This window comes from Callithrix jacchus, chromosome 6, assembly GCF_049354715.1.
Source record: "Callithrix jacchus isolate 240 chromosome 6, calJac240_pri, whole genome shotgun sequence".
Lineage (NCBI taxonomy): Eukaryota > Metazoa > Chordata > Mammalia > Primates > Cebidae > Callithrix > Callithrix jacchus.
The window spans coordinates 20,173,030-20,200,184 of NC_133507.1; the positions used below are offsets into that span (position 1 = coordinate 20,173,030).

Consider the following 27,155-nt stretch of genomic DNA (forward strand, 5'->3'; position numbering starts at 1 on the left):
AAGTAGAGGGAAAAGTATGTGCAAAGACCTAGAGATGAGAGAGTGAGGCACATCCAAGGAATTAAAAGTTCCCTATGGCCGGAGTACCTGGGAAAAGATGAGGGTGGATGGGTGAGGCTGTGGGGGTCAGCAAGGGTCTGCCTTCTACCACTAAATGTGATGTGTTAGGCTGGCACTCTAGCATGTGCCTGCATCCCAGCTTGGGAGGCTGAGGCAGGCGGATAACTTGAGCCCAGGAGTTCAATACCAGCCTGGGCAACAGAGTGAGACCTCTGCTCTGCAAAAAGTTTAACAATTGGCTTGGTGTGGTGGCGCATGCCTATTGTCCCGGCTTTTCCGGAGGCTGAGGCAGGAGGACTGCTTGAGCTGGGAAGGTTGAGGTTGCGATCTCCCCATCGCACTGCAGCCTGGGTGACAGAGCCAGACTCCATCTCAAAAAAAAAAAAAAAAAAAAGTTTGGGCTTTTTGAAGGACACAGGGAAGCCCATTGCATGGTTTTTGGTAGGAAAGAGTCAAGATCAGATTTACATGTTGAGAAATACCCAGGAGCCTGAGAAGTTGAAGCCGTTTCAGGTGGTTCAGGTGCAAGTTGGCAGAGGCCTGAGTCAGAAAGAGGCAAGAGAGCTGGAGGTGAGGGCACCGAAGGCGGCGAGAGTGAGGAGCCGTTCCTGATGGTGAAGAGGGAAGGCTCTTCCAAACTCGCCTTCATTCCAGCCCTGTTAGGAAAGGAAGGTAGCTTTGGATCCCAGCGGGGGGCCAGGCACCTGCCGAGTTCTGCTGCTTGATTCCGCGTCCGAATTTCCAGTGTCCTTTCTTTGCTCCTGGAAGGAACCCTAGGCTCCTATAGAGTCTTTCAGTGCTGGCAGGGCGCGGTGGCTCACGCCTTTCATCCCAGCACTTTGGAAGGCTGGGGTGGGTGGATCACGAGGTCAAGAGATCGAGACCATCCTGGCCAACCTCGTGAAACCCCTTATCTACTAAAATACTAAAAATTAGCCGGGCGTGGTGGTGCACACCTGTAATTCCAACTACTTGGGAGGCTGAGGCAGGAGAATTGCTTGAACCCGGAAGGCAGAGGTTGCAGTGAGCCGAGATTGTGTCACTGCACTCCAGCCTAGGCGACAGAGCAAGTCTCTGTCTCAAAAAAAAAAAAAAAAAAAGAAATGCGTGTTTAGGTGCTGAGCCCGGCAGTTTAGTTTGCTGAACTCTCGCAGTGGAGCGCGTGGGTGCGGGTCTGGAAGGAGAGGGACAGAGGTGGAGGCTCAATAGGAGGCATCAACCCTTTCAGGCTCTCCTCTCCGCGCTGGCCAGGTAGGCTCTTTCCAGTTCCCGATGTGGCAAAGAGAACAAAGTGATTGGACGGCACGGGTGATGGAAGATGCTTTGTGGGCGGCGTGATCAGAGGATTCCCCTTCCCGGGAACCCGCGCCTTGTCCTCTGACGCATCTCCCAGCGCTGAGTGGCTGGACTGGTGTGTGGAGTGCGAAGCGCCCCCTCGCCCTAGGCGGAGTGTAGAGAGCGAGACGACGCCCATGGTCAGCCGGTCACAGAACTCTAGGAAGTAGTTGTTTCACATCGACGGTTCTGCACCTCCGGATCCCCTGCGGCCTCGCTGGTTCTCCCACCCTCTGAGCTCTCTCCACACCTAGTTTCGATCAGAAGGGGATTTGGAAGCAGAGCTGGCCGCAGCGAATACTTTCAATGCCCGGGCAGGGAAGAAAGCGGGTTAGGTTCTGATCCCGCGGAACTGAGGGCCGGTTAGCCTCCCTCCCGCCCAGTGCTGGGTGGTGCGGGGGTGCGCTGTGCGCTGCGCCGGGGCGGGTGGCTGCGGCTGCGGCGGCGGAGGCGGCGTGGGCGCGGTGATGCAGGTGTGACTCCCGCCGGCGCCTCCTCCGCCCGGATCGCCTGGCGCCGCGTTAGCCCGAGCTGCCCGCGGAGCTGCTCTGCCTGCACCCAGAGGCGGCCGCCAGCGGATTTCCCACCCTGGTAGGGGACGGCGTGGCTCGCGGCGGTACCACTCACCCAGCCGGTCGCGGACCCCGCGTGCGCGGGGGCTGAAACGCACACGCTGCTGGCACCGCGGAGGGCTGTTAAGAGTAAACCGCACAGAAGACCGGAGAGTTGGAGAAAGCAGGCGCAGCAAAGCAAGGACTCGCTGGCTGCCCGGAGCTGTGCGCTTTTTGGAAGGTGGCCTCCCCAAGGGCTGTTCTTAAACCCTGTTTGAACTATTAGCGCCGTAAGTAGTTTTGCAACTTATAAATGTCAGGCTGCTGGGGTTTATGGCTCCGTTTCCATACGCTTCTTAGCCGCGGCCTTTAGTTCCAGTTGCATTCTAGTAGGTGGATTTTGTGATTGTTGTTGGTTTGTTCTTAAAAGATAGAATTAAATCGTGCTTTTATTCCTGGTGGCTCTTGGGGTTTGCGAGTGTGTATTTCTGAATGTGCTGAGCGCCCTCCGTGGGCGTGGGGGCCGTTTCTTGGGGACACAGAGGATTTGTTTATGAACAGGCTTTAGCGCAAGGGAAAGAACATGACTTGTTTTGCAGGGATGGGCTAGCAAATGCGTTTAGCCGGGGAGGAGCAAGGCACTGCTATGTCTTCAGCAGATGAGTGGGAGAAATCTCTGCTGTCCAAGGTTCAGCAGGGCTGATGAAATATGATCCTTTATCCGGAAATTACAGATGCAAATTACTCCGTTTAAGGGTAACTTGTCGTTGGTGTCTTGGGTTCTGATAAAAGCAGCCCCACTGGGGTGGGGTGGCAGGCTGGGGGATGCTTGCTGGCTTTCTAGTCCTTGGGGGAGGTGAATGCGGGTGGCTTTGGGGCTCAGCGGGTGCATGGGGGAGAAGTGGGCACTATAGTCTTTTATGGGCTCAGTGGTCATTCTGGTCTATGTTGGTCTTCTCTGTCTTTCTGCTTCCTGCCCTTTCCAGAAGAGGTGACTTGTTCTGCTTGCTCCAGTTGATCCAGTAGGCACAGGCTCATTCTGCATCTTTCTTGAGTCAGCAAATACTGAGCACTTAGTATTTGTCAGAGATGGGATTAGTACTTGGGGAGGCAGATATGGTGATAACAAAGTCCAGGATCCCTGAGGCTTGCACCTGGTAGAGGGAGAAGGGCTTGTAATCAGGAGATGTGATAAGTTCATGATGGTGTTGGAAAAGAGCAGTGGGAGCGGAGAGGAGGAGGAAATGGATAGTGGCAGTGACTGGTATAAAAATGAAGCCCTCATGGACGAGGCAGGACATGGATTTCAGCAGGGACTGGATTGCTCTCTTGGTCCTTCGGTCTGGGAGTGACCCACATGACTCTCCCACACCGCTGACATCACTACCACTAGGTGGGCAGAGCTTTACAAGTCTCAGCTGGGCTGGTATTTGCAGCACGTGATGAGACCCCAGTAGACACAGGCTGACACCCAGAGAGGAGCACACCCAGTACAAGTCAGACTTTTCATTTTTTCCTTTTTTAATGAATGGTTTTTCTGAATTCCAGGACTATGAAGGTTTTGAAATAGCACCTCACAAAGGCAGGGACTCTGGAAAATTCTGAGGGAGTTTCAGAGCAGATGAACTTCTGCCTTCTTCTTCCTGGTTCCCGATCTGTCTGTTCTTGTCCCAGCCCAGTTCAAAAGGAAAACTCTACCTTAATTATCCCTAAATGGGTGGAATAAAGAAAAGCTAAAGCTGTTACTAACAATCTTCTCTGGGAGATGAAAATCCAATCTCAAGGATGCTTCTTCCTGGACCAAAGCTGTGGTGGGTGAAGAAAAATGATAGAATGAAAAGCTCTTGTGTTATGTATTTGCCAGATGTGTGTTACACGCACTTTGCTGTGTGCTACATGCACCGACCTCATCATTAAGGTATTGGAAAAGCAGCCTTCTCTGCAAGAAGCATGAGCTTTGATGCTCAAACTGACCGAGGTCAGTGTCTTCAGCAAGTTACTTCGCTCCTCTTTGAGAGCTGGTTTCCTGGTCTGTAAAATGGAGACAACAATAGGATTGTTATGATAATTACAGAAAAGATACTTTAAAATATTACTTGGCAGGGCGCAGTGGCTCAAGCCTGTAATCCCAGCACTTTGGGAGGCCGAGTCAGGTGGATCACGAGGTCAAGAGATCAAGATCATCCTGGTCAACATGGTGAAACCCCATCTCTACTAAAAGTACAAAAAATTAGCTGGGCATGGTGGCGCGTGCCTGTAATCCCAGCTGCTCAGGAGGCTGAGGCAGGAGAATTGCCTGAACCCAGGAGGTGGAGGTTGCGGTGAGCCGAGATCGTGCCATTGCACTCCAGCCTGGATAACAGGAGTAAAACTCCGTCTCAAAAAAAAAAAAAAAAAAAAAAATTTACTCATTGTTACCGGACCATCCTATATAACTTGCCTGGCACAGAGTAGGTGCTCAAGAAATGGCAGTTCATTCATTAAGTTCCTACTATATATCAGGCACTGCCCTATGTGTGGACAATACGGAATTAAACAACCAATAAAGCCCTCTCTCTCAAGGAGCTTAAATTTGTGTGTGTGTGTGTGCATGTGTGTAAGACAATAGACAAATAAATAAGTATAGAGTGTATCAGCTGATGAGACATTCTAATGGAGAAAAATAAACTGGTTAAGAGGATTGGGGAGTGCTGCCAGAGGGTAGGGTGGGGCTTGATATTTATTTTTATGTAGCTTGGCCAGGGAAGGCTTTTTGGTAAATGACATTTGAGGAAGTGAGGGAGGAAGCCAGGGATTGCAGGCAGCACCTGCAAAACCCTGAGGCAGGAGAGAGGTATGTTCGCAAGAGACCCAGGAAGAAGGCCACCGAAGCTTGGGTTGAGTCAGACACCGGGACAGCCAGCAGGAGTTGAGGTCACAGGGGCAACACAGCAACTCTTTGAGATATTGCCTCTTAGGATTCCTATTTGTCACTATGATGTATGTGCTGAGTTATTGTTTAAGGAATTGGCTGAAATCCTAAACTCTGTGTTTAGAAGAAGGTTAGTTTGTAGACATAAGTACCTGTGGTCATTCAAAGCATACACAAATGTAGCCAGCAGAAAGCATAAGTCTTTGCAAGGCAGCAGGAAGCACAGGAATTAAGGAAACTGTGCAACACAGCATTCAGGTTTCTCCCATCCAGATGGAGGACTGTTTTTGTGCTTCTTTTGAATCTTACTATTAGGATTTTTTTGTTTCCTTTCCCCCACATTAAAAGAAAGGGTCATCTTTAGCAAACAGGCCAGCAGTCCTTGCTAGTTATTCTTTTTTCGTTGATAACGAGAAGAGTTTCTATGATCATGGACAAGTGTTGGGATCATCTGGGTGTGTAATGACCTTCAGTGTACCATGGAATGCATTTGCATAATATCATATGGCAGACTTATTTAAGGCCTCCATCTTGTAGGCTTAACACAAAGATCAGTTTGCTGCTCTGCCCTTTTGAAACTTTATTCCTCTAGAGAAAACATGGTTTTGGGATTTGAGAGCTTCATCACCCAGCCATCCTTGGTGCAGAAAGGCTACTACAGTGTGTTCCATGTGCAGAAATGGGGCTGGATGCCTGAGAACTGAGTCAAAGTTTCTGTGAAATAGAATGTGGTTAGGCTGGGTCAAGGTCAGGGAGTCTGGCTGGGTGTCCCCCAAGTCTACCTCAGAAGGCCACATTTACTTCTGTGAATTTCCCCCATCCAAGGTCTGGCTTTTGGTATTGCTGCCTCCGAAACCTGATCTGCCTTTCCAGACCACCCCACAGTGACCTTGTTCACCTGCATGCCAGTTTATTGATTTGCAATGGTCGAGACAACGTGTGGCGTGGCTAGCATGTCTTCTTCCTGCAGACCCCTGTCACAACAGCCAAAACACAAGGAGATTTCCTGAAGCGCATTATTCACAGCAAAGCAGCTTAGATGCCTATCCCAGGGACTGATTACATGCTTTAGGGCCGATCTTGCCAATGGGACTATAGACCAAACCACCCACAGCCTTAGTGGCTTTAAACAACAGTCGTTTGTTACTTTCTCATGTCCCTTGGTTGGCTGGGTAGTTCTGCAGATCTGAGTTGTGCTTGCTTGAATTCAGCTGTGCTTGTTCATGTGCTTTTGGTTGGCTGATGGAGTGTCTGAGAGCTGGCTGCTTTGGGATGGCCTCAGCTGGATGACTTGGCTCTGCTCCACAAGGTCACTCATCCTCCAGCAGGCTAGCTCGGCATGTTCACACGGTAGTTGCAGGTGCCCAGGAGAAAGTGGAAGCTTGTATGGCCTCTTGAGGCCTGAGCTTATAACTGGCACTCTGTCACTTTATCCTTGTCTAATGACAAAATTAAGACACAAGATAGCCCAGAGTGAAGAGTTAGGAAAAGTGACTCCACTTCTTGATAGGAGGAGCTATATAGTCACATTGCAAAAAGCATAGATATGGGGAGGGGAAGAATTGGGATATTTTTACAATCAATCAATCAATCAATCTACCATAGGGACCTGAACATTTCAGGTGCTCTTGGCTAAGTTTCCTTTGCTTCTGGACTCTGCTTGAATGGGCAGTGCCTGTACCTGCCCCTGTGACTGTCTTTTTTATGTGTGTGTTTCTGTGGTTGACCATCTACAGATGTATGTATCTTTAGATGATTATTCATTCACTAAATAAATATTTATCGAGTGGTCTCTAGGAGCCAGGCATGTCACAGGTAGCAGACCCATCTCATGAAGTATTCATTCTAATTGAGGGAAACAAATAATATTTAAGTAAATAAATATATGTTTTATATCAGGTGATTAAGGAATGTTGAACAGGGAAAGGAAGATGGGGGGTGCCTGGTTGTGTTGGAGTGGGAAGATAGGGTGTCGTGAGGAGTGGGTATTTTATATAAGGTGGTCAGGGTGACATGGAGGAGGTGAAGGAGTGAGCCAGACAGTTACCTGGGGAAAGACTTTTCCAGGTAGGGAGAACAAGTGCAAAAGCCCAGAGGCAACAGGTAACTGGCATGTTCCAGGAACAGCAAGGCGACTCATGGAGAAGGAACTGAGACAGGGTGAGCATGGGAGAAGAGAAGATCAGAGAAGTAGCAGGGAGCCAGACGACACAAGGTCCTGTAGGGCCCTGTGGGGACTTTAGCCTTTACTTTGAGAAAGATGGGATACCACTGGAGAATTTTGAGCATAGGATACCATTAGCTGATTTATGTTTTCCAGTGATCCCTTGAGCTTTAGAGCTTAGGGTAGACTCTTGGAGGACCAGGGTAGAAACAGAGAGAGTAGTCAGGATGGTACTGCCATGATCCAGGTGAGAGAACGGTAGTGATTTGGACCAGGCTGGATAGTAGTTGTAATCCCAGCACTTCGGGAAGCCAAGGTGGGTGGATCACTTGAGCTCAGGTGTTTGAGACCAGCCTGGGCAACATGGCAAAACATCAAGTCTACAAAAAATACAAAAATTAGCCAGGTGTGGTGGCATACACCTGTAGTCCCAGCTACTTGGGAGTCGGAGGTGGGAGAATCACCTGAGCATGGGGAGGTCGAGGCTGCAGTGAGTCATGATAATGCCGCTGTATTCCGGCCGGGACAATGGATTGAGACCCTGTCTAAAAAAAGATGGTGAGAAGTGGTTCAATTCATAGGGTAGGCAGGATGTGTGGATGAGTTAGATACTTAGGGTATTAGAAAAAGATGACTTAATGAATTTTGACCTAAGCAGCTGGATGGACTAGCACTTTAGTGAGATGGAGAGGAAACAGTGATGAGGTTTAATTGGATATCCAATTGGAGATGTTAAGTAATTTGTTGCATATGAGAGTCTAGAGTTCAGCGAAGAGGTTCAGGAAGGAGACGTAGGTTGGAGTGTCATTACCATGTTATTTATTTGTCCTTTCCATGTGCCAAGTCACTGCTGTGTTGCTAGTGCCCAGAATATTGTCTGGCACATAGTATACGCTCAATGAATATGTACTGAGTGAGTGAATGGAACCACTTAATTACTAGAGTTGACTGCAAATCTTTACTTTGGGGGATCTTGAAGTGTAACGCCTTGAAGTTATTTCCCTTCTTTACAAGGTCTCATGGGAGCCTTACTGTGGATCTCATGGACTAAAAAGAGACTTTAAATGTGAAGGCTCCAATTGCTTATATCATACAGAAAGCAATGTGTGGAGACAAGTAAGAGGAACAAGTGGAAACCAAAAAATAGCTCATATCTTCAAAAAATGAGAAAATATCCTTTAGAGGGAGGTGGCTGCAATTCAGGGGTGTGATGTTCCTGGGTTATTATTGTACTGCTCTTAATTTAAGATGAGGCAGAAGCAAAGAAGAATCTTGAAAGGGGAGAAATTTATTTAAATCAATTTATGCCGAGCATCACCAGCTTGCTTGAGAAACCCCACATCTACAGTAGCTTGCACAGTGTGTTCCTGTTTATAAAAGGAAGAAATAGGCAATAGCCTTTATAGGAAGTGGGGAGGGCTGGAATGACTTCAGCCTCAGGCTGTGGGTGCTGTCCATTTTCTCCCGGTGGTGTGGCTGATTCTACATGTGTTTTGTTTTTTTTTTTGCAATTATGTTGGTGAAGGGAATGAAACAAGAAAAAGCAAGTACTGCCATTGAAAGTGGTTTTGTGTGTGTGTGTGTGTGTGTGTGTGAGAGAGAGAGAGACAGAGAGAGAGAGAGAGAGAGAGAGAGAAAGAAAACGCATGCCAGTGATGGAGAAAAAGAACCAAATCCCAGAGGGCAGTGTGAGAAAGAGACACAGACTGCCCTTCATTTTTACACGTGGGTGCTAGGTCTGACCATATGGGACATAGGATGGAGCACTGGGTTTTAGCATCAGACAGAATGGTTTTCACTCAAGCTTCATTACTTTCTGGTTTTTTTTTTTTGAGACAGGGTCTCACTGTCAGCCAGGCTGGAGTGCAGTGGTGTGAACATAGCTCACTGTGGCCTTTACCTCCTGGGCTCAAGAGATCCTCACATCTCAGCCTCCAAAGTAGCTGGGACTACAGGCATGCACCACTATGCCTGGTTACTTTTTAATTTTTTTTTTTTTTTGAGATGGATCTTACTATGCTGCCCAAACTGGTCTTGAACTCCTGAACTCAAGCGATTCCTCCACCTTGGCCCCCCAAAGTGCTGGGATTACAGGCATGAGTCACCATGCCCCGCCCAAACTTCCTTACTTTCTAACCGTGTAAACTTGAGCACATTGTTTAATTTCCCTGAGCCTTGGTTTCCTCAGTTGTAAGGTCACGATGATAATGTGGTGATGATGGTGATGATGGTAATGATACCCAAGTGCTCTGCATTCCCTTCATTAAGGGATTTAATCCTTGATTAGAGGATTACCAGACCAGCTGAGGGACTTGAAGATTTTATGTGAAGGGAGAATTGAGAACCTGTCATTTGACGTTCACAGTGCCATTTAGAAGATTATTTGCATGGGGCTCACAATGTTCAAAATTAGACAAAGGGACAATAATAAACCTTGTAGGCTAGACATTTCAAGTGCCTCAAAGGAAGACTAACCTTCCTTTCTCTGCAATAAGCCAGTCCCCTTAGTTCAGTTCTGCAATGTTGCATAGTTTGTTGAAATTCCATGATGAACATTGTGGAGACGTGTGTAGTATATAAATACGGAAGCTTTCCTATCTGATGTCTTCATGGCTCCCACAAAGTTCACTGCATGGTCTTCTTCTGGGAAAGTCTGCTGTTCTTCCTGTTCCAGGCACATAGCAGGCATGCAATACGTATTCATTAGATACTTGGTGAATAAATGCCGTTGTGGTTTCCCTGTTGGCTGTGGCTCTCCTGGTTGTTCCTCCAGGCCTGAGCAAGAGATCAGCGTGTAAGTGACAGTGATGAGTTAAGTCTTTGGTAGATACTCAGCAGCTAATGTTACCCTCTCTCCACCACCCTCATGCCTTGCCTGCCATTCTGACACCCTGTAGATCAAGAGCCATATACTCAGCTTTCCCTCCAAGGCCCAAGTTAGATCATCAGCAAAGCCAAACTCCCTTGCTGTCCTGATCTTTGATTACAGGTAATGCAACAGTGTGTCCTGACTTAGCAGCAAAGACCCACACCATGGGTTTTCTGCTTCAGCTCCCACACAGAAGCCTGTGTTCCTATCAAGTCTTCCTGTTTTCTACACACGCTTCTGCTCCACCCACCTCCTGTTCCCTTCAGTTGTTTGAGCTTGATTCTGTATCAGTTGGCAGGGGAGAGAATAGCATTAATTTTTTTTCCACAAAAGGCAATTGAAAATTCTCTCCTAATGGATGACTGTCTAGCCCCTCAGAACTGAACTTCTTCAGGAGGCAGATAGGGCACATCCTTCCTTCTGTACCCATTGTACAGATGAGAAATCTGAGGCTCAGAGAAAAGAAATTACAGACAAAAATACCCTTGGAAAAAATGGATGCACAATCTCATTTTTTTCTTGCCAACTCTGCATAGATGCAAGAGAAGGTAACTTTGCCAGACCTCTGGGACCTCCTTGAATCGCAGATATCTGCATCCAAAAGTTGATTGTTGAATCAAGGATGTCTGTATTTGGAAGTTGACCATTCAAATTGGGAGCTTGGTGCCATTAAGTACGTCTTATGTCAACCCCAGTTATTATGTGTGTGAACGGGAGCTCTAGGCTCCCCACACTCACCTAGGTGTGATAGATGTGATTTACAATTCTGAAATCATGGTCATTTCATGAGAGAAACTTGCAAATGAACAGTGCTAAGGAGAAGGAACAGAACACGTTAACGGATAAATGAGCTGTCCATCATCACTCCTGTGTGAGCATGATTTATTTTAATGAATATTTCACGGGCAGGTTCCTTTTCAGGTCCAGAATATGCTCAAGGCAATGCAGGCCTTAATTGAACGGTAGGATCTTACAGTTTCAGAGCTTGAAGGGACCTTAGAAAGTCGGGAATCCAAACTCTTTATTATTCAAAGAAGGAAATAATTTTTAAATTTTTATTGATACATGTTGTTGCTCTGTCGCACAGTCTGAGCATAGTGGCGCAATCTTGTCTCACTGCAACCTCTGCCTCCTGGGGTCAAGCAATCCTCTCACCTCAGCTTTCTGAGTAGCTGGGACTGTAGGTGTGTAACACCATGCCCGGCTAATTTTTAAAACGTTTTGTAAAGACGAAGTCTCATTATATTGCTCAGGCTGGATTGCCCAAGCAATCCTCCAGCCTTGGCCTCCCAAAGTGCTGGGATTACAGGCTTGAGCCTGGACTCAAAACTCCTGGACTCAAGCAGTCCTCAAGCATTGGCCTCCCAAAGTCCTGGGATCACAGGCATGAACCACTGCATCCACTTTGGAAATAACTTATTTAAGTTATTTAATGGAGAGAAGATAAAAACTCAGGTCAGGGTTGTAGCAATGTTACATTCATATAAGAGGCCAAGAGAGAACAGGAAAACAGGGCATGGGTCCCTTACATTGTTGTGCTTAGAAACCCTCTGATACTGCACAGCTGTCCTCCCAAGCAGGTGAGAGCCTGTTTAGGCCCCTCAGCAGCCTCCTCTGAATGCTCAGTCCTCTGGGATTTTCCCCACCCAGCTCCCCGGACCCAGGCCCAGTGAGGGCAGCTTCTGTGTTGCCTGCTATCCCTGTTTTGTCAGGCACAGAATCTGACCGTGGCCTCTTGCCTGCTCTGGGGTGTGGCAGATGGTGCTGAGGAATGGAGCCCAGCTGGCACGTGGGAGTCTCTGCTGGAGAGGAAGAGGCCCTGTGGGGTGGCCTGCTCCAGGCAGAGTGCTGGGCCTGGGAGATGCGGCTGGAGAGGTCATGGCAATGTCAGAAGCCTCTGCCCTTGACCCTGGAAGGCTCAAGGAATTCAGTTCCACCCCTGGCACTATGTCGAATAATGAACACATCACACACATGCTGGCTTAACTGCCTGTGAATTAAATGCAGCTACTTTAATTTTTGTTTTTTAAAGCAAAGCATACACATGAAGCTTTAAGGAAAGGAAAGCTATACAGTAGCAACGTCAGGGCAGTAGCTTGGAACTTAAAGCAAAGAAGAGAAACTCAAATGGGACGATGAAGAAGTCAATGAGAAAGGGTGTATGAAAACAGGCTGGGGAGCTGAGCCAACTTCTCCTGCTTCCCGTGATGGATAATTGTGTATTTATTTATTTATTTTTGGTGGTGCTGGCTGTGTCTGTGGCAGAAAAGCTGTGCTGGGCTCCCAGCCTCCTATCACGGGAGCGGTGGCCACCTACTTCCTCAGTGGCCCAGTCTGCAGCATCTTGGGACACTACAGAAGGCTGCTGGAGGCCAGGCTAGTCCTGTAGGGTTTCTCAGCTTCATCTCTGTCACTCCCAGGCTGATGTCTTGTTACTTTCAGCCCATTTCCTTTAGACAAGCAAGGCCGCTACTGTCTGGCTTGGCCTCCCAGTCAGTTCTTGGATTCTTGAGCAAACTCTCACCTTCTTGTTGTTCTTTGAGATGGTGCAGGGCAAAGAGCACCAGAGCCCATCTGCTTAGGGCTCTGCTCTAGGGGAGCTTGTTAATGAATAATGAGAATACAAGATGGGGAGGTACACTCTGAGAGGATGCGGGGGCGTGAGGCTGGAAGCAGTGGCTATTGCTGCATAAGGAGAGAAGACCAAGGGCCAGGCAAAGCCGTCAGAGAGGGGGGGATATTGGCTGATGAGCCTTGAAGGATGGGCTGTTGTGGGGAGGATAGGGAATGGTTTCAGGAGAAGCATATACTCCTGAAAATGCATGGTTGATTTTGGGACAACAGGGTATTTGGTGTATTGGTTCATTGTTCTTTTATTGCTCTAAAGAAATACCCAAGATTGGGTAAGTTATAAGAAAAGAGGTTTAATTGGCTCATGGTTCTGCAGGCTGTATAGGAAGCATGGTGGTATGTGGAGAGGCCTCAGAAAGCTCCCAATCATGGCAGAAGGCAAAGAGATAGCAGCAGAAGCAGGAGCAAAAGAGAGAGGGGGAGGTGCCGCATACTTTGAAGTGATTATATCTAATGAAAACTCACTCACTATTTCGAGGACAGCACCAAGGGGATGGTGCCAAACCATTCATGAGAAATCCACCCCCATGATCCTACCACCTTCCACCAGGTCTCACCTGCAACAATGAGGATTACATTTCAACATGAGATTTGGGCGGGTACACACATCCAAACTATGTCATCTGCTGTGGCCAAAACACAAGGTCTGAGGTGGGTGTTGGCAGGAGGTGGGGAGAGGTTTGGGTGGGATGAGGGTTGGGTCAGGTGGGGATAGGGAGAAGGGGGATGGGAAGAAGTTTGTGAGAAGTAGCACAATGCCCAATAGAATCTCTTATGGGTTTAAATGTTGTCAGTTGTGCCAAGGAGAAAGAAGCTGGAGAGCCATAGTGATACAGAGGAGCTGGTTATCTTGGCTCCCGAAATGCTCCTGCGGGTGGTGAGGTCATCTCCATCCTGTGCTTCAGCCACGATGTGTGGCCAGATGTGAATTAAGCAGATCACAAGTTTAAGTTGGTCTTGGTCACAGATATCCATCCAAATAGAGAAGTGGTCTTGGAAACTGTGATTGATGCCTTGGAGATGCTCCGAGGCACAGAGAGATCCCAGAGAGCGTGGAAAGCATTTAAGAGATAAAAAGCTTTTAGGTCATCGTTATTCAAAACAAATGGAGTGGAGAGTTCTGTTTGAAAAAGACAAGAGAAAAACAAGGGAATCAGGGAAGCAGGATTTGCCTGTATTTCTTGGTCAGTTACCTGGATGACATGGTTCTACCCACAACTCCTCAAAGACTCACTAATTAAGGGATTTCTCCCCTTTCTCTTTTTCCTCATCATTTTGGACGCATTAAAGGCATGCATCCAAAATACAGACCATCTAGAAAATGGGGCAGAGAAAAGGAAAACCTACTTGTAATCCTTGCCATGTATGTGGCATTTTGAATTCTATTCTTTCTCTTTTAGAGACAGGGTCTTGCTCTGCCACCTGGACTGGATTGCAGTGGTACTATCATGGCTCACTGCAGCCTCCAACTCCTGGGCTCAAAAGATCCTTCCACCCCAGTCTCCTGAGTAGCTGGGATGAAAAGGCAAACACCGCCATGCCTTCGCTAATTTTTATTAAATTAAAAAAAATTTTTTTTTTGAGACAGAGTTTCACCGCGTCACCAGGCGCCAGGCTGGAGTGCAGTGGTGTGACCTTGGCTCACTGCAACCTCCGCCTCCCAGGTTCAAGCAATTCTCCTGCCTCAGCCTCCGGAGTCGCTGGGACTACAGGCGCACGCCACCATGCCCAGCTAATTTCTTTGTATTTTTAGTAGAGACGGGGTATTACCCTGTTGGCCAGGATTGTCTCCATCTCTTGACCTCGTGATCCACCCGCCTCGACCTCCCTAAGTGCTGGGATTGCAGGTGTGAACCACCTCGCCCGGCCAAAAAAATTTTTTTTGGAGAGATGGGGTCTCACTATTTTGCCCAGACTAGTCCTGAGTTCCTGGCCTGATGTGGTCCTCTCACCTTGGCCTCCCAAAGCACTGAGCTTACAGTATGCACCACTATGCTCAGCCCAGATATAATCATATTAAGTATGCAGTTTGGGAGACTTTGGCAAACACCAGCTGGCTCCATTTCCTCCTCCTCCTGGGCACATAGGCGACATTTCCAGGTTTCCCTTGCAAGTGGGTGTGGCCACGTAACAGTGTCGTGGATGCAGTGAGAAAGATGTGCTCTTCCAGGCTCTTTTTCATCTATTGGCTGCCCCTGTGTGAGGTTATCTCAAGTGTGAGGAATAAACTCTGCCTATGAGTTTATTTAAGCTACCGACATCCTGGAGTTTGTTTGTTGCAGTAGTTTAGCTGACTTTCACCCACACAGAAACTGAAATTTCAATGAGCAATTTCTCATAAGCTTAGGGGAAGGCATTGCAGAGGATCCAGAGGCATGTTACTTGATAACATAAAGATTAAGAAGTTATGGCTGGGCTCTTGGGTTGCCAGTAGCCTGGGTGCTCTTTAATATACAAAACTACTGGGGTAAACATCCAGTTTTTTTCCTGTGATGATTATTTCGGGATGATTATTTCCTGTGACTCCTACAAAATACTGGGAATATCTTGTAGAATCCCATATCATTTCTAAACCAAGAGTCTGTTTCTGATACAGGTTACATAGCCTCAGGCAAGTTTAGCTTCGCAGAGCCTCAATCTCCTGATATTTAAAATAGTCGCAGTAAGGTCTGTTTTCTGGGGTTGTTGAGGCACTGAAGATCATGTTTTTTAGTGCTTGTGCACCGTAGGTGCTTTTGCACTGGACTGCAGACTCCATGAGAGCTGGACTGTGCCCCCTTGTCTACCGCTGTAGCTCCAGTGTCTAACACAGTTGCTGGCACACATAGGTGCTCAATGGTTAGTTATTTCCCTAACTTAGAGTGCCTTAAAGAAACCTGTGTATTAAAAAGGGGAAGCAAGGTATCCTGGATTGGAGAACTGAGAAAGGTGTTGGAGGAACATGAAGAGGGTCTGAACACCTTAACCTTGAGGTGCTGGGAGGGTTAATCTCTGAGTTCACCAGAAGGGTGAGAGAACAAGAATTTACACGAGAAGATGGGGAAACATCCTGTCTCTAACGTGTGTGCTTGGGATCGCTCTATATTTGGATGATAACTCTCTCATCTGAGGTTAATCCTCTTTGTCTGAGTCATCCAGCCAAGGGATTAACTGCTTTAAACTCCAGGCTTCGCTGGCCCTGACAATGTGAGCTTTGTGTTGCTGGGGCCTAGGGACCCAAGGGGTTGGTTTTTATTGATGCAACACACAAGGTTCCTCTGTGGTTATTTCATCCCAGCCTCTTAATCCTATGGAGGAAGAGACTGAGGCCTAAAACGGGAGGTAACTGATTTCTTGCAGCAGCTTTACGATGGGAACCTCTCTTTCCAGCTTAGAGTTCTCTTCTGTGCTCTGTGCTAGGCTCCAGGGAAGGCTTCAGGAAAAGGGCCCTAGCTGAAAGGGCCGGAGAACAGGTCTCTGGGAGTGCTCGTATACTGATAAAAATTCCATATTGTGTTCTGGGGAAGTTCCCACTCTGTCAAAAGCTGAGCCCGGCTGGGGTGACCTGCCTATTCCAGAGGGCACCAAAACTGACTCCAAGATGCATGTAGAGAGGAAAGGGGAGTTCCTTAAGGGAAAGTTGGAGAGTGTTTCTTGAAAGAAGGGTACATGGGTGCTGAGCAGGCAAAACCCACAGACATCCACCACACACACTGAGCTGGCTTCTCTTTCTGAAACAAATATCGCAAGGTGTTACCTTTGTTGGTGACTGTTGACGACTTTGAAAGTGGGTTATTTCTCTCTCTTCCCTTTCTTTTCTTTTCTTTTCGAAACAGAATCTTGCTCTGTCACTCAGGTTGGAGTGCAGCAGTGTGATCTTGGCTCTCAGGCTCAGACAATCCTCTCATTTCAGACTCCTGAGTAGCTGGGACCACAGGGGCCCACCACCATGCCGGGCTATTTTTTTGTATTTTTAGTAGAGACAAGGTCTTGCCATGTTGCCCAGTCTGGTCTTGAACTCCTGAACCCAGGTGATCCACCAGCCTTGGCCTATCAAAGTGCTGGAATTACAGGTGTGAGCCACTGCCCCTGGCCTTTTTGTCTTTTTCTAAGGGGTTCAAATTTTTATAACCATCCCCTTGCTTGCCCTAGTCTTGCATTTTAAGAATTAAACTGTGCAAAATTCAAAGATGTAATTCTCCCTTAAATCCCTTTTACATTAATTGATTTATTCAGCAAATGTTTATTGACTTCTCATTGTGCTAGGGATTAGAGTTACCTGTAGGTAAGGAAGATGTGATCTCTGCCCTCAGGGCATATAGTGTAGAAGTTTGTAAAGAAGCTTTGTTTCATATATATCTTAATAGAGTACATGTGCACACATATACACATATAAATATATAATATTTTATTATATACTTTAGAATTGCTAGCTTGCTTATAACTTGAAGACCTTTAAGCCCGACTGCTGCTCATCAGAAGTCCTAACCTGGATTAAGGAAAGGGGTGCATTGTGGAATCACATTGATGAAGAACATTTTGCTAAAGAACACGACTTTTCATTTTCCCTGTGCATAGAGCATCTTGGAAGCTGAAGAGTGAAAAATTCATCTTGAGATCAAACTGCCTGCTACTCTGTTCTCCTACAACTGGGAGGGAGTGGGTGGCCTTCATTCGTGCTGCTTCTGTTTGCAGGCTGTGAATGAGGGCTGGTACCCCTGGCTGCTTTGTTGTTGTGTGGTGGTGTTTGAACACCGATCAGCATATTGCTTTGCTATTATCAAGTTATTTGTATAATCCCAGCAGCTGGCAACTGTGTAATAACTTTCAGGAGCCCCAGATATTTGCTTGGAGAGAATAAAAATAGGCAGAGAGTGAGGTGTGCTCTGCATCCTGTGCAGAACGTTGTGTGACTGCACTTCACAATGACAGGATTGTTCCTGGTTAGAATTCCCTGTGGGACTTTCCCTCCTCAAAGTTCAGAGAAGGGTCATGCATTCTGGAAGGGAAGCCTGTCTTATCCTCTTTGCATGCACTGACAGAGCTAGAAAAATTGTCTCAGCCCTTGGGATCTGGTCAGGCTTGTACTGATAGGGAACTCATAAATGGCTGTGTTAGTCTGTTCTAATACTGCTATGAAGAAATACCTGAGACTGGATAGTTTATAAAGCAAAGAGGTTTAATGGATTCACAGTTCCACGTGGCTGAGGAGGCCTCAGGATCATGGCGGAAGGTGAAGGAAGAGCAAAGGCATGTCGTACATGGCAGCAGGGAAGAAAGCATGTGCAGGAGAACTGCCCTTTATAAAACCTTCAGACTCCATGAGACTTACTCACTATCATGAGAACACGGGAAAACCTGGCCCCATGATTCAGTTGCCTCCCACCAGGTCCCTCCCATAACATGTGGGGATTATAGGAGCTACAGTTCAAGATGAGATTTGGGTGGGGACACAGCCAAACAATATCAGTGGCCACCATGGCTTTGAGCCTGAGGTTTGTACCGAAATATAGACTTAGAAGAGGACAGAGCCATATCTTTGTCTTCCGCTTTTTGTTCCACAGTGGCAAGAGTATGGGTCTGGAATTAGATTGCTGGGATTGAAGCTCATCTCTTTCACTTACTAATTGTGCAGAAATGTTCTGTGCCTCAGTTTCCTAACCTGCAAAACAAGAATAATATTAACTGGTGTTCTATCTCAAACACTTGTTAAGAAGAATGAATTAAAGGAGATAATACCGTGCTCAGCACGATGTTGGACATATCATGAGGTTATTAATTAGCTGCTACTATGTAGCAATAATGCTGCTAACAAAGAACCCCACTTATTGTGGTGGGTCAGGCAACAAACTTCATTTATCTTACTTAGGAGGTGGCCAGTCAACTGGGATGGGCTCTCCTTCATGCCATAGGTCAAGTTCAGGTCTGCTTCATGTGTCTCTCATCTCGCCATTAGATGCTACCAGAAGCTAAGAGGGACATGTTTTTCTCATGCCAAATGGCAGGAGAACATGAGGAATGCTAAGCTGTCGTAGCTCATTTAAAGCCTCTGCACTCATCATGTTTGCTAACATTTCATTGGCTAAGGCAAATGACATGGCCAAACCCAAACCCATGTCAGTGAAGTGCGAAAGTATACTCTTCTCACAGTAGAAGACATGGCAAGAATGTGGATTATAATCATATTACCTGGGAGAAAAGAATTGGGAGTAATAATTTGATCTACCAAAGCAGGTTCCCTATGTAACAAGATGTTGAGTGGGACTTTTTTATTGTCCCCGAATGGGCATTCAGATTGCAAATCTGACAATAAAAAGTCGTAGACATTCTATTTTTTAAATAATTGGAATCAGTTTTGACTTTCAGGAGGTATCAAAACTGGCTTTGGGGCCTATAACTCTAAGCCCTTGGGATAAAATTGGGTAGAATCTTTGAAATTTTGGCCTATAATGAATACTAGCTTGAGGTGAAATACTTTTTGCTTCCCATGAAACCAAGAAGAGGGCCTCCAAGAGACTCCCTTATAGGGATTGAAGATGCTTGCAAAAGGGAGACAGGGCACCTTGCAACCTAGCTGGGTGTTTGCTGATCCGTGGTACTGGTGGAATGGAGTCTACTATGCAAGAGAGTGCTTTAGAGGGTTTGATGTGTGTCCTGGAGTTTGGGACATAGCAGACATACAACCTGGTGCCAATTCTAGCCTGGAAATTTTGGCAGGCAGGTGATTTAATGGAGTAGCCCATACTAGCAAGAAAGATGGGTGGTAGTACAGTGCTAAGGGAAGAAAAGAACGTTTTTCTTTGCATTCACTGAGGGCTTGGGAAGGAGCAGAAGGCGCCACAGGAAGAAGCCTGATGTTTAGGGGAGGAGCAGGAGCTCCAGCACTGTCCAAGCTGAATCACAAAAGGGGGAAATCTTCCTGAAGAAGAGGCTGGGTGCATGGACAGCTGGAGGGTCTGAGGTGGGACCCAGCTGTCCCTTTCTGAGAGGCTCCTTAGTGCCCAAGAGGGCCAAGGTGAGGCTGAACACTGTCTCCGGAAAACTGTATACACAGAAGCCACCACATCAGAGACCCCAGTCCAAACCAGAGCATGCCAGGGAGGGATGGCTCTCATCATCATCATCGTAATAGCTCTTGCTGTGATTATGCTTCACTCATTCTTGTTTGAATGAACAAAATTAATCTGCCCCCTTCCTCCATTTCTGGTTCCTCTTCATAGCTTCTTCCCTCCTCTCGTCAGCTCTGTGTGGAGACTTGAAATACTTTATATGCCAGCTAATGAGCTGTCTCTACTTGGAGTCAGGGCCTGGGGGTGTGGGCATGCTTGCTGATCCGCTTGGGGCTCCCAGCTTTTACTCCTAATCCTCAGCTTCTGTTTGGCCTGCAGCAGATGGAATCCTCTGCAGGATGCTCGGTCAGTTGCTCCACTTTTTAAAACAAGGCTGGGTCCAAAATACATAAATAAAATGCTAGCAGGGAGCATATCTTTGCAAGGAGCAGAGGGCTGGCATTTCTAAGGGAATAAGCTTTCCCCAATGGTAAGGGCTATCTTTTTAAGGATAAAAATCCTTTTCTAATTTGACAGTCTTTCAGCTCTCAGGGAGATATTAAGTGGCTCAAGTTAATAAAGAAAGAGGTTAAGATTTCCTAAGGTACTTCATCATTTGAGATGCAAGTAGAGAGCTATGGCAAGCAATTCATTTGTTCTCATGCTTAGATCTGGGCCATTTGGTGACCTGCCTGAATTTAGCAAGTGACAAATCCCACTCCTGGCTCTGCTTGTTACAAACTGATACAATACCCAGAGTGTGACTCATTTCAAGCTTTCTGTTCGACAGGGATTTGGAAATTACCCAAATCTATTGCTATTGGTGAATATTGAAGTTTCCATCCAGGTAGTAAGTTTCCTTATACCTATTAACTTTTTCTTTCTGATTAGAAAAGTGGTATTTGCTATTGAATACAGTTTGGAAAATAGAAAAACTTATAAATGGTAAAACTCTTCATTCATGCTGCCAAGTTGCTTTCTAGAAAGCTTGTTCTAGTTAATCTGACAGCTGGCACTATGCACGTCCCTCTCAATGCATCTTTGTTTGCAATTAGTAACATCCTTAAAAGGAAAATCAAACATTGTCAATTTGTTAGGTGAGAAAATATTTTACTTTTCGTTTATTTGATTCATTATGAGATTGAGCACTTTTGTTTATTGACTGATTGTGTGTTCCCTTCTAAATGTTGTTTTTCCATGCTGTATGCCCATTTTAAATTGAGCATTAGTGTTTTTCATATTTGTAAGAGCTCTGCGTATGTTGAAGATATTACTTCCTTGATACTCTCATAAGAAATACTTAGAAGAAATATTCTCATAAGTGTTGCAAGCATTTTCCAAATCTATTTGCCTTTAATTTTGTACTTCTATGGACTTTTTATCATGTAGGCATCTAGTTTTTAAAATATTTACTTTACCAGTGTTTTCTGTTAAAAAGCTCTTCCTTTTCATGCTGATGAAGTTCTTTCTTACCCTAAAATAAGGAAAGTATTTACTAGTAAGTTTTGATTGTTTTTATTATTATTTTAATTTTGTATGTGATCTCTTCAGCTATTTGGACTTTGTTATGACATGGTGTGAGGTAGAGATCTATCTTTATTTTAGTCAATTTTAACTATTATTAATCAGTTCCTTCAGTACCACTTAATGAATAGTCAGTCCTTCTTTCCCTAGTGTGTTGAAAAGCCATCTGTATAATTTTGTTTTATTTGCTCTCTCTGTCTCTTGTGTCAAAACTAATTTAAACTTTATGTTACATTGTAATTTCTAGCAGTACAAGTCCCTCTTCTTACTTTTTTTTTTTTTTGAGACAGAGTTTCGTTCTTATTACCCAGGCTGGAGTGCAATGGCACGATCTCGGCTCACTGCAACTTCTGCCTTCTGGGTTCAAGCAACTCTCCTGCCTCAACCTCCCGACTACTTGGGACTACAGGCACGTGCCACCATGCCAAGCTAATTTTTGTATTTTTTAGTAGAGACAGGGTTTCACCATGTTGACCAGGATGGGCTCGATCTCTTGACCGTGTGATCCACCTGCCTCAGTCTCCCAAAGTGCTGGGATTATAGGTGTGAGCCACGGTGTCTGGTCTTTTCTTACTTTTAAAATGTTACTGCACTATTTTCACTCATTTATTCTTTGAAATGGATTATTGAATCATATTGACAACTTAAAATCTTGTTGGAATTTAGATAGAAGTTACCTTAGAGTTTAATTGTATAACAAATTAATTTGGCAAGAACTAGCATTACACAACATGGTATATTTATTTGTTCAATGTTTGTTTCTGATCTCTCTATAAGGGTTTGTATTTTAGGTTGGGCACAGTGGCTCATGCCTGTAATGCCAACACTTTGGGAGGCCAAGGTGGGAGGATTGCTTGAGGCCAGGAGTTTGAGACCAGCCTGAGCAACATAGTGAAATTAGCTAGGTGTGATGGCATGCACCTGTATTCCCAGGTACTCAAGAGATTGAGGCACAAAGAGCCCTGGAGTTCAAGGCTGCAGTGCTATGATCATGACACTGCACTCCAGCCTGACTGTGTGTCCCCTTCTAAACATTGTTTCTCCATGCTGTATGTCCATTTTTAATTGAGCATTAATGTCTTCCGTATTTGTAAGAGCTCTGCGTATAATGAAGATATACTCTCCTTGATACTCTCATAAGAAATACTTAGAAAAAATATTCTCGTAAGTATTGCTAACATTTTCAAAATCTATTTGTCTTTAATTTTGTACTTCTGTGACCTCTAGCCTGGGTACCAGAGCAAGACTTTGTGTATTAGTCTGTTTTCTTTTTTTTTTTTTTCGGTTCACTGCAACCTCCGCCTCCTGGGTTCAGGCAGTTCTCCTGCCTCAGCCTCCCGAGTAGCCAGGATTACAGGCATGTGCCACCATGCCCAGCTAATTTTTTGTATTTTTAGTAGAGACGGGGTTTCACCATGTTGACTGGGATGGTCTTGATCTCTTGACCTCGTGACCCACCTGCCTCGGCTTCCCAAAGTGCTGGGATTACAGGCTTGAGCCACCGTGCCCGGCCCTATTAGTCTGTTTTCATACTGCTATAAAGAAGTACCTGAGGCTGGGAAATTTATGAAGAAAAGACGTTTAATTGACTCACAGTTCCAGAGGCTTAACAGGAAGCATAACTGGGAAGCCTCAGGAAACTTAAAATCATGGCAGAAGGTGAAGGGGAAGCAAGCACCTTCTTCCTGTGGTGGCAGGATTGAGAGAGAGAGAGTGAGGGGGGAAGTGTCCCATGCTTTCAAACCATCAGATCTTGTGAGAACTCACTCACTCATAAAAACATCATGGGGAAATCTGCCCCCATAATTCGATCACCTTCCACCAGGTCTCTCCCCCAACACTGGGATTTGTAATTCAACATGAGATTTGGGTGGGGACATGGAGCCAAACCATATCACTTTGTCTCTTTAAAAACTTTGTATTCTAAAATAATAATAGAGGCCAGGCATGATAGCTCATATACGTGTAATCTCAGCACTTTGGGAGGCTGAGGCAGGCAGGTTGCTGGAGCCCAAAACTTGGAGATCAGCCTTGGCAACAGGGTGAAATTCCATCTCTACAAAAAAATACAAAAATTAGCCAGGTGTGGTGGCATGCACCTGTAGTCCCAGCTACTTGGGAGGCTGAGGTGGGAGGATTGCTTGAGCCTGGAAGGCTGAGATTCCAGTGAGATATGATCGTGACACTGCATTCTAGTCTGTGTGACAGAGACCCTGTCTCAAAAAAAAATTAACTTATAGAGAACTTAATACAATCTAGGCTTTGAGTTCCTTAAATTCAATATCTCATTTAATCCTTCCAGTTTTTTCAACATAATTCAGATCATAAATGACAGAGCTGCTGCACCCACTCAAGACTTTCTGATTCTGAAGCCTGAACTGTTAACCTCCACAGTCTCTACAGTCTATCCCCTTGCTTAAGATTTCTGCAAATTGTTTCCCATGGTTTAAGGTGGCAGAGAACTAGTTTTTTAACAAATTAATTTTTGTTCTTATGTTAATAACTTGTTTTGTTTTTTTTTCTTCACAATAAAAAGGTGTTAAGGTAAGGCTAACTTGGCTTGAAATTTAGTGAGCACTACTGATTGTGAGTTAAAGTTTTCTTCACCTCAGGCGAGTTTTTATCTAGTGCTGTGGTTTTCAATCCTGGCTGTACTTTAGAATCTGGGGAGGAATTTATTAATTTTCCCCCCCAACCCTCTGAGTATACTTAAGCCATGGGGAGTATAAATTGAATTAAAAAAAAAAAAAAGATGCCCAATGATCCTAACGTGTAGCCAAGACCCAGTGTCAGAGTAAACCTTCAATTATTATTACTGTTTCTATTGTTTTATTTTTCTGTAATTCTTGGGTAGAATCTTGCTTCTTTTGCTTTCATGTCTATTATGTCATTATTTTTTACCTTTGTATATTTTTTCTTTTCCTTCTGAAGGGAAACTTGACAGTTGGGCAAACTGGGCAGGGCTCCCATTAGATGGAAGGGAAGAAAGCAGAGTTGGCTTAGAGATGAAAGCAAGTGAGATCTGAACACCAGCTCTCTTGAACCACATGGGTGTTTATCTTGCCCAGGGAATGAATTCCTTTGCACCACTCCTTTCCCCTTTGCACTCACCTCAAGAAAGCACCTATTTATATATTAATAGTGTTTTAAAAGTAATGCTTGCCTGTTGATTCCAGGAGTCTGACCCCAAATACTGAACTTTCAGTATGTGCTAAATCTCCTCTTTGGACTCTCACTCTATCAGCTACTATAAATGTCTGATCTCATTGTTATGTTGTTCCATTAAAGCCAGGAGTGTTGTGGATGCAGGTACGATGAGTACAGAGTCAGATTCAGAGAGGGAGTTGATTAACGATGCCCTCTCCCTTCTCCATCAAGAATTAAGTCATGCTGTATACAAATGGATCGCCAGACATCCTCCCTGGGGACACAAGTCTAGAAAGCGGGAGTGGCTGGGGTCGCTTTCCCTGTCTGAATATTTTTAATGGCTCAGTTTCCTCCTGCTGGGTTGACTCTCTGATCCCTATGCCTCGTAAGCCATTTGGACACTACACCCAGCTTCTCCTTCTCTGCCAGCACGCATGCTGCAGAGCAGGCTCCCGGTTCTTGTTCCCTCTCCATCCTTTCTGCTGCTTCTAGTGCTTGCTTTGTCTGAGTGATTTAACAAAACTGGACATCCTGTTAAGGTACTTTGCACCTGGGGCCCACCTTCTCCAAATACTTGTCTGTTCCTAGTCCTGTACTTTCACGACATCTATTGAAATAAGAGCTTGAGCCTGGAGGACATTACATTAAATGAAATATTCAGGGCACAGAGAGACAAACACCTGCTGATCTCACTGATATATGGAATCTAAAAAAGTTGAGCTCATCGAAGTAGAGAGTGGAATGGTAATTAACCAGGGCTGGAATGTGTGCTGGGGAGATTCTTGTTGGTCAAAGCTTACAAAATTTCAGTTAGACAGGATCAATAAATTCAAGAGTTAATTCAAGAATTCAAGAGTAGAACACCAGAGCCCGGCGCAGCGGCTGTGACGGCACCTCGGCGCGGCAGCGCTTGGCGCAGAGTAAACGGGACCGGTTCCCCTTCTGACCGAGGTTTGGAGCCCTGGGAAGGCAGAGTCGCCTACTACGGACACAAGAAGGAAACCCGACAGGAGAATCCTGGGAAGAAAAGCACCATCAGTTTTAACGCCGCTGCTCTGGCCCTGGGAACTAACAACCTGGATGCCCACTCAAGAGACCTAATCTGAAAGTTGGTAAATTCAAAGACGACAGGAGGATAAATTTACAATGACGGGAAGAAACCAGCGTAAAAAAGCTGAGAATACTCAAAATCAGAACGCCTCTCCCTCTAAAGATGATCACAGTTCCACAACGACAATGGAACAAGGCTTGATGGAGAACGAGCACATCCCAATGACAGAAGTACTCCTCTTCAAGGAATGGATAACAAACTTCGGTGAGTTAAAAGAACATGTTGTAGCCCAACGTAAAGAAACTAGGAACTTTAAAAAAAGGTTTGATGAAATCCTATTGAGAATAGACAACTTAGAGAGGAATATGAGTGAATTAATGGAACTGAAGAATACAATACAGGAACTCCGAGAAGTATGCACAGGTTTAAACACTCGAATTGTTCAAGCAGAAGGGATATCAGAGGTCAAAGTCCAACTTAATGAAATAAAACGTGAAGAAAAGATTAGAGAAAAAAGGCTAAAAAGGAATGAGCAAAGTCTACAAGAAATGTGGGACTATGTGAAAAGACCAAATGTACGTTTGATAGGTGTACCTGAATGCGACGGAGAGAATGAATCCAAGCTGGAAAATACCCTTCAGGATATAATTCAGGAAAATTTTCCTAAACTAGCAAAGCAGGTCAACATTCAACCCCAGGTAATACAGAGAACACCACAAAGATATTCCTCAAGAAGAGCAACCCCAAGGCACATAATCGTTAGATTCACCAGGGTTGAAACGAAGGAGAAAATACTAAGGGCAGCCAGAGAGAAAGGTCAGGTTACCCACAAAGGCAAGCCTATCAGACTTACAGCAGATCTCTCAGCAGAAACTCTACAAGCCAGAAGAGAGTGGGGGCCAATATTCAACATCCTCAAAGAACAGAACCTTCAGCCCAGAATTTCATATCCAGCCAAACTAAGCTTCACAACTGAAGGAAAAATAAAATCTTTTATGAACAAGCAAGTACTCAGAGATTTTATTACCACCAGGCCTGCTTTACAAGAGCTTCTGAAAGAAGCATTACACACGGAAAGAAACAACCAGTATTAGCCTTTCTAAAAATATACCAAAAAGTAAAGAGCACCAACATAAAGAAGAATTTACACCAACGAATGGATAAAACAGCCAGTTAACATCAAATGGCAGTAACCCTAAATTTAAATTGACTAAATCCCCCAATCAAAAGACACAGCCAAAACCCAATGGCATGTTACATCCAGACCTGTTTCACATGCAAGGATACACAAAGACTCAAAACAAAGGGGTGGAGAAAGATTTACCAACCAAATGGAGAGCAAAAATAAATAATAAATAAATAAAAAGCAGGAGTTGCAAATCTCGTATTGGATAAAATAGATTTTAAAGCAACAAAGATACAGTGGTAAAAGGATCAGTGCAACAACAAGAGCTAACGATCCTAACACCCAGATACATAAAGACTTAGACTCAATGAGACAGAAAATTAATAAGGATATCAAGGACTCGAACTCAGATCCGGAACAAGTAAACTTAATAAATATTTATAGAGCTCCCCACTTCAAATACACAAAATATACATTCTTGTCAATACCACATCACACCTACTCATAAGTTTAAATGAAACATTGATTGGCCATTATTAATACCCCATTTTTTTCAGAATAAAGCAATATTTCTGTTTACTCTCCCTCTTTCTCTTCCTCTTTCTTCCTCTCCTTTACTTATTTATTTATTTATTTTTTCTTTCCTTCTCTCAAAAAAAGAAATCAACTTATAAACCTCTAGATCCAGGTCAGTAATGTCTCTCTCATTGCTTGATTTCCTTCCTTCCCTTCCCTCCCTCCCTCCCCCCTTCTTCCCT

At 45.1% G+C, this 27,155-nt stretch overlaps 1 protein-coding gene across 9 annotated transcripts in view; it reads left to right on the top strand.

The window, feature by feature from the left end:
- Positions 1-1,189: 1,189 nt before the first annotated feature.
- The window catches only part of SV2B (synaptic vesicle glycoprotein 2B), a 192,342-nt gene continuing 166,376 nt past the window's right edge, over positions 1,190-27,155 (top strand). For 4 of the 9 annotated variants that reach the window (XM_078326826.1, XM_035303877.3, XM_035303879.3 and 1 more), the window contains exon 1: positions 2,625-2,702. The gene's annotated coding sequence lies outside the window, so the exon portion shown is untranslated. Of the gene's footprint in view, positions 1,312-1,898; positions 2,237-2,624; positions 2,703-27,155 lie in introns of those variants that run through there. The other 5 variants (XM_078326825.1, XM_017973290.4, XM_035303876.3 and 2 more) reach the window with 2 other exon arrangements.